Here is an 8,245-nt window from a genome sequence, read left to right on the forward strand (position 1 = left end):
TTGTGCCGATTGCGTAGCGGGGGGGGTCACAGGGGGGGCGGAAACCCCCCCTGTCCAGGGGGTTTGAGGGGGGCGTGTAGCCCCCCTCTACGGGGTCCGGGGCAGTGCCGCAGGAAATTTTTTTTTTGGACCCTATATTAGGTTGGGCGAACCTACCTATGGTTTTCGGTCCATGGTTTTGGACGCAATGGTTTTCGGTCCATGGTATTGGATGCCTCGGCATGTATAAATATGTATTGTAACATTGAAAGGAATATAATGAAAAAATCAAGCTGGTAGTCCCAGTTTTGGGATCCAGGGGAAAATCTCTGTGTATATGTGTTTTATGTGTTATGCTCTCGCATTGTTTATTTTTCTGTGATTTAGAATTCGTATGCAGGTAATTTATGTATGGGGTTAAAACCTACATTTCCATGTGATCTTGATGTCTTTCTCAATGAACAAATGTGTGTCTACATAAACGGACAAGCTCATAGATACCTGTTCAACCACATCTTTAGTACTTCTTTCAAATGTGTCCTTTGATCCAGCTCTCTTGGAGGCCATGTTACCTGTACTGCTGAGAAGATGTTGAACACATATTATAACTAAAGAGAGAGAAGACACTCATGATAAGCCAATGTCAGTTGAAAAACATAAATCAAATCGGGAATCAATCATGTAAGAAACTGGGTGAATGCTACACAAGATTGCGCAACATTGACTCTAAGAGGCTAGGAGATTGTCAGTTAGAACTGCGAATTTTGCAGTCGTAGCTGCCAGTGAGTACTGTTGCTGACTGGAACTACGCAGACCACAACCTAGAGAGGCTGATTGTGGACTGGAACTGTACAATGCACAATTCAGTCTAGTTGGGTTGCTAGTTGGAGATGCACATTGCGCAAAGCATAGTTGCAAGTTAGTTCAGGTAGCCTCAACGAAATTCCTGGAGGCAAGGCGGAGCCTCAACTTTCCAAAATGCATAGTGCATGCCGGGAGAAGCAAGATCTGGGCCAAGGCAGCCCAAATCTGCCCAAGAGCAGCCTGAAAATATTAAGGACTGATTGAGTTTGAAAATATGGTGGATATATGAGTGAATATACATGCATTCATTCCAAGAAAGTGCATAAATCAATCAAGCAGCAAAATAACGAAGCTCGTGAAGAAAGTTGCTACGATGATGACTGTCAGTGAGGAAACAGGATTATGCATGCGACATTAAGGAAATCTAATGAAAAACTTGAAACAACACTTCTACAAGTTCAAATACATTGAAACACCAACATTCATTCAATAAATTAGGAAAACAATACTCACACAAGCCAATAAATCAAAAGTGATAGAAAAAGCGGCAAAAGACATGAAAATAAAAAACTTGCCTAGAAAAGTTGTGCCAACTGTGCTGAAGGTTCATAAATTCCTTAGCAATGTTAGAGCTCCAAGATCGAATGTGAAGAATGATATTTGGGGCGTCCATTAAATAGATTTTTTATATTTAGGGTTTATGAAACGCATGCCATAAATCTAGGAAAAAGGGACAATTGGCGGGAAGTTTCTAAATCAGTTTTGCATGTAACTCCTAGTGCTAAAAATAGCTCCTTAAAATATAGGGATGCTTTTTTGCTTTTTTATTTTTTTCTTTTTCATGAAAAGATGCCAAGCATGCAAGGAACAATTACATTGTTCTGGAGGAAACCAGGCAAAATACGGGCACATGCAATGAACAGCCACTGAAGGGAATATTTTGTGTTGTTTCTAGGCTGAGTGGCTCTGGCTGTCTCTCAAGTTCTACACAATTTCCTAGAGAAAGGTTGGTTGCCTACTGGCTCAGCGTATTTTTGAGCCTCAGCTCACTATTGGGATGGTCTGCACAATTTTCCAGAGCAAGGCTGGGTTGTGTGCTTTGCGCAATTTCTAGGAGCGAGGCTGCTGTTGGGCTATTATGCGGAATTTATAAGGGCAAGACAGGTTTCCTTCTAGGATAGTGTAGTTTCCCAGATAACACAAAGACCGGATGAGAATCAAGTTGCTGGTTCAGCTTGTGGTTAGTCGACAGGACAAGTAAATGAACACTAGATGTTAAGTGAAAGATAAAATCAAATGAAACACCAGTACCTGAGCAGTGCAAGACATGGTGCTAAGATGTTGAGGAGGGAGGCTCCAAAACAATGTGAACACAAAATTTTGGAGGGTGGTTGTAGCCGCTACAACAAGTATGTTCGATAATGTTTTTCAATAATGTTAAGCTAATAGTTTGACTTGATTCAGTTCTATATGTTGTGTATATAAAGAATATATTTCCATCTAATACTATAAAAAACAAGACTCCCTATGAAATGTGGTATGGACACATTCCTTCAATGAGGCATCTCAGAGTTTTTGCTTCCACTTGTTATGCCTTAATATCTAAGGAACAAAGAAAAAAACTCAATACAAGGAGTTGCAAATGTATCTTCGTAGGGTATTCAAACACCTCCAAAGCATAATGTCTCTATGATGAAGTGAATAAGAAGTTTATAATATCTAGAGATGTGATCTTTCTTGAATCTTCTAAGACTGACAATGTTGTTGAGAGGAAACTTGATCGATTGGATAGATTTAGACATGAAAAGTATTTTCAAGAGATTGATAATGAGATTCCAAATCTTGAAGTGGGGATTCCTATATTGGATCAATATATGGAATTTTCTTCTCAAGCATTGTCTCCCTCGCATGAAGCTCTAGCCACTGATGAAACTTTGAGTGATGTGATTGATAGACTTGGGATACTAAATATTGGTTGAGCTCCTTCTCAGTCAACTGAACAACCTAGGCCATCTTATAAAGGTCCTCCAAAATGGCTGAAAAATACACTTGAAAGAGTTCATCCTAATGAGGTTGGACAGATAGGAACAAGAAGCTCAACTAGACAGAATGGAAATGATGTATACGATTCTGATTCACCTATTGATATGGATGTTTCTTATGATTGTGAGTTGAATTTGCCTACAAATTTCAAACCAACTTCCTTCAAATAATTTGCTTCTCATGATGAATGGAAAGAAGTGATGAAAAACAAATATGATTCTTTGATAATTAATGACACCTGGTAGCTATTTGATCGTCCATTACGAACCAAACCAATAGGCTACAAGTTGGTCTTCAAGAACAAGTATAACGTAGATGGCTCACTTGACAAGCACAAAGATAGTCTTGTGGTAGAAGGTTTTGCAAAAAATGAAGGGGTCGACTATGAGGATAATTCCCCCCCCATAGAAAAATGATCTAGGTGGATGCTGGTGGCCCCCCACCTATCCCACTTGGACCCCCACAATTGTCTCATTTAGTTTTTCAGTTTCCGTAATTGTAGCACAATTTACTATTTTTAGCATTTTTTTGGGTCATGAACTTCCGGAGCTGTTTTGAGGCCCTAAATGACATTTTTTGGTAAATCTAGGAGTAACATGGGTCCTTGGACCAATGTTGCTCTTTCCCAAAGTTGTAGTTCTCAAATAGATCTTTCTAATGAGACATTGTGTGCATCAAACAGATATCGTATGCCAAAGTTACGACCCCGGGACGTTGATGTACCAATTTACCCAAACAGGGCCCACAGTTTGGCGTTTCATCTTCTAGGGTTAGGTTTTTCGATTTTAGGGTTTTCCATTATTTCTCAACAATAAATAGGCCTTCGAGCCTCATTGTAACACAATTTAGAAGCATGTAGCCACCATATCTCTTCTCAGAGATAAGCTACCATCGCCATAGCTGGTTTACTTCCATTTCTATTTGTAAGCATATTTTAGTATTTTACATTAATGAAATGAAGTATTATTTCCGCTGCATCTCTGTGTTTATGGTTATCTCTATAATTTGTTTCATTCCTATTTAAATCTGGATCAGTGGTATCAGAGCAGTCTGTTTTTCTCTGTTTTTCTTTCCATGTCCCCGACAAGGTCGGGATATAAGGAGGTAGGGCTTCAACTGGCCGAACCTTTGCAAGACTAGCCCCACAAACCTCGACGGTCTCCCATGGTGGATGAGAAGAAAGATGGGGGGGGGGGGGTAGGAGATCCTATCAAAATCTTGCTCAAAGAAGCCCTTAGTGGCAAAGGAACGCGATGATGGACAACTTTGCCCAGATCCTTTAGCGGCTACCCAAGGGCAACGCATTGGCTTCCAACAACTACTCTATAAATGCCACACTGTTTAAGGTACAAGTTAATTTAGAAATCCCCATATTCAAGGGTCAGATAGACTCAGATGCCGTAGATAAATGGCTAAATCTACTAGCTCGGTATTTTTTTGTTCATGATTTTTCCAATCAGGAAAAGATTATTTTTGCTCTTCTCAAAGCAGCCCCCCACGTCAAGGACTGGTGGAAAACCTACTGCGAGCAGAAGGATGAAAGTACAAGCTCACTATTTTCAGTTGCACTTGGAATTCATTCTGGGATGCCATCAAGGAGCAGTACTACCTTGTCAAAAACTACGAGGACAAATACATAAAGTGGACCACGCTGCGACAGGGAAGGAACCAAGATGTGCCTGAATTCACCAACATTTTTCATACCCTTCATACATAGTTGGTTATCAAGGATTCTGAGCTACATTTGGTAGTCAAATATCGTGGCTGCCTACACAGATACATCTAGGAATAAATGGAGTTCCTGAACATCTCCTCGCTTGGCACAGCGTATTGATACACTGTCAAGATCGAGCAGAATTTTAAATAGAAGAAGTGAGACTTTGGATCTGCAAATCCGAAGACCAAAGGACAAAGCCAAGGCGGGGTCACCCAAGATAACCCGTCAAAGCCGCAAGAAAAGAACAACACCACGAAGTCAAAGAAGGACACAGAAAAGTGGTGTGAGTTCCACAAGAGCCCCACTCATAACACAAGTGAGTGCCAAACCAAGCAGTCATTGGTGGCTGAGTTGAAGGCTTCCGGATCAGATGCATGTTCCGACCCTGAGTCAAAACCTGACAAGGGGAATGGCAAAGGGAAGAAAATCATTGATGCGGAACCTAGCGCCACTTTTGCCACCACCAAGATCCAAAAGAATGAGCCTGAAGATCCGGAGGAGGGGGAGCATCTTTTCCACTCACAAATCTGGGTGAAGGGTTCACCGCTGCAATTCATTGTCGAAAGTGGGAGCCAAAAGAATCTCATTTCAGTAGAGGTCCTGAAGCGGTTGGGCCTACCGACTACACCACACATGCGACCATAAAGTATTAGGTGGCTTCAACAAGGATGACATCTCCGAGTTCGCCAATAGTGTCGCCTTCCCTACAGCATCAAACCCTTCACAAACGAGGTATTGTGTGATGTTGCACCTCTGGATGTTTGTGATGTCCTATTTGGCCAGCCATACTTGTGGAGGCGACATGTTGTGTATGAGTCATGGCCTCACACTGTTATTATTACTTTGGGTAATTCATTATACAAGATACCAGAGGTAGCCCCACCTACTGCCACCTCTTTGTTCTCTGCTAAGAAATGTAGCGTGATCGTCTCCCAGACTAGGAAGTTCATTTTCTGTCTAGTTCACTCCCAAAGTAAGGGGAAGATCGTTTTCACATCCATGACCCCAACGAAGGGTTCCTCCATGCAGCAACGATAGCAGAGGGATACGGTCATGAAAGAACACAAGAACAACTTCTCCTCACCAACAAGGGCACCACACAAGTTTTAGGTGGGCAACAAAGTTTGGTTACATATGCAGAAAGAACACCTTACAAGAACCCATCAGAAGCTTACACCACTCCGACATGGTCCTTACAGCATTACCAAGGCTGTGGGAACAATTCTTTGGAGCAAAAAATTCCTCCATTCCTTAACCTACACCAAGTGTTCAATGTGTATTGCCCTCGACCATGCTTCCCACCATTACTGGACACACCCGAGATTGTAGAACAACTCACTAGGGACCAAGTTCAACAGTTGGAGGAACTCAACACAATGAGGACCATTTCTTCCTAAGGGGGGAGGAATGATCCAGGTGGATTTTGGTGGCCACCCACCTATCCCACTTGGACCCCCACAACTGTCTCATTCAGTTTTTCAGTTTCCATAATTGTAGCACAATTTACTATTTTTAGCAGTTTTTCGAGTCCTAAACTTCCAGAGCCACTTTGAAGCCTTAAATGACGTTTTTTGGGAAATATGGGAGCAACATGGGTCCATGGACTGATGTTTCTCTTCCCAAAGTTGTATTTCTTGGATAGATCTTTCTAACGAGATATTGTGAGCGTCAAATGGAGATCATATGCCAAAGTTACGACCTCGGGAAGTTGATGTACCATTTTACCCAAATGGGGCCCACAAGTTGGCGTTTCATATTCTATGGTTAGTTTTTTGGATGTTTATGGTTTTCCATTGTTTCTCAACAATAAATAGGCCTCCGAGCCTCATTGTAACATAGTTTAGATGCATGTAGCTGCCACATCTCTTCTCAGAGATAAGCTACCATCGCCCTAGCTGGTTTATTTCAATTTCTGTTTGTAAGCATATTTCAATATTTTACATTAATTAAATGAAGTATTATTTCCACTGCATCTCTGTGTTTATGGTTATCTCTATGATTTTTTGTGTTCCTGTTTAAATCCGGATCAAGAAAAGGGTTACCATCCAGAAACTATTTTACTTGGTAGAACAAAACAATTGGAACATCCAGGAAATGGATGTAAAAACGTATTTCTTGAATGGATATCTGAAAGAGAATGTTTTGATGTCCCAACTAGAAGGATTTGTTGTGAATGTTCAAGAACATAAAGTATGCAATCTTGTAAAATCCTTTTATGACCTTAAGAAAGAACCACGAGCTTGGTACGAGAAGTTGACTAAGCATCTTCTGAAGCTCCATTTCAAACATTATGATCTTGATGATGCAAATTTGTTTGTTAAGAAAGTTGGAAAAATAGTTTTATATCTTGTGGTGTATACAGTAGATGATATTTTGATGAGAGGCAACAATGAGAGCTACATTGCATCCATAAATAAAGAACTAAGGAAAGGTTTTGAAATGAAATATTTGGGCTATGTTTACTACTATCTTGGCATTGAAGTAACCCAACATATGAAGTTTATATTCATCTCTTAGAAGAAGTACATTAGATATTTTTTGAACATGTTTTTCATGGATGAGTGCAATCCTTTGACCAATCCAATGGAATAGAACTTAAAGCTCACATCCACTGAAGGAAAATAATTTGAGGATGCAATGAAGTATAGACAACTTATAGGAAGTCTCAACTACTTGACTACTACCAAAATAAATATTTCATTTGTTGTCAGAACCCTCTCCAGGTTTATGCAAAATCCTTGTGAGGGTCATTGGTATGCTACAAAAAGAGTTCTAAAGTACTTGAATGGGACTCAAGACTTTGGACTCAAGTATACACGGGTGGGTGGCCTCAACTTGATTGGATACTGTGATTCGGATTTCGATGGAGATAAAGAAACTAGAGTATCTACTTCAGGTTATGTTATGACTCTTGGATCAAGAGATGTATCCTGGAGGTCACACAAAAGATCAGTTCCAACATATTCCACAACCAAGGCAGAATATGTAGCAGTAGCTGAAGCAACGAAGGAAGTGAGGCATAATATGTGGCAGCAGCTGAAGCAATGAAGGAAATTGTGTGGCTCAAGAAAATTCTGGAATATTTGCAGGAGAAACAAGTACATTCAACTCCTCTTTTAATTGAGAACACTTCTACAATAAATTTATCCAAGAACCCAAAGTTCCATGATTGAACAAATCATATCAATACAAAATACCATCTGATTCAACATCATGTTGAGGCCAAAAATTTTCACCTATGACACTGTTCCATAAATAAGCAAATTGCACGCATCTTCACCAAAGAGCTTGGAAGGGAAAAGTTTGAAAGATTCATAATGATGCTTGGACTCACCAACATTCCTTCATATTAAAGGGGGGAATGTTGAACACCTAACCTTTGGGATTAGGAATCCTATGTAAATATTATAAATAGCTAAATAAATAGAATTGGAAGACGAAGAGTCATTGGGAGATCAAACCCCAATACTCCACCTCTCCATGTATATATCTATGTTCTATCTTAATTCAATGGCAACAAATTCATTTGGAATTACCCTCCTGTCATGATAGCAAGGAACAAAACAACATTATTCATATGAAAATTATGTTTACAACAAGAGAACATAGGGATTAAATAAAGTAAACAATAATTAATTGAAAGAAAAGATTTGAAGTAAAACTAAAGTTAAAACCAAAATTAGTAGCTCTAAAATATATATA

This window comes from Pinus tabuliformis, chromosome 1_2, assembly GCF_031772625.1.
Source record: "Pinus tabuliformis cultivar Carrire ecotype Pingquan chromosome 1_2, CPIR1, whole genome shotgun sequence".
In the NCBI taxonomy this organism is placed as follows: domain Eukaryota; kingdom Viridiplantae; phylum Streptophyta; class Pinopsida; order Pinales; family Pinaceae; genus Pinus; species Pinus tabuliformis.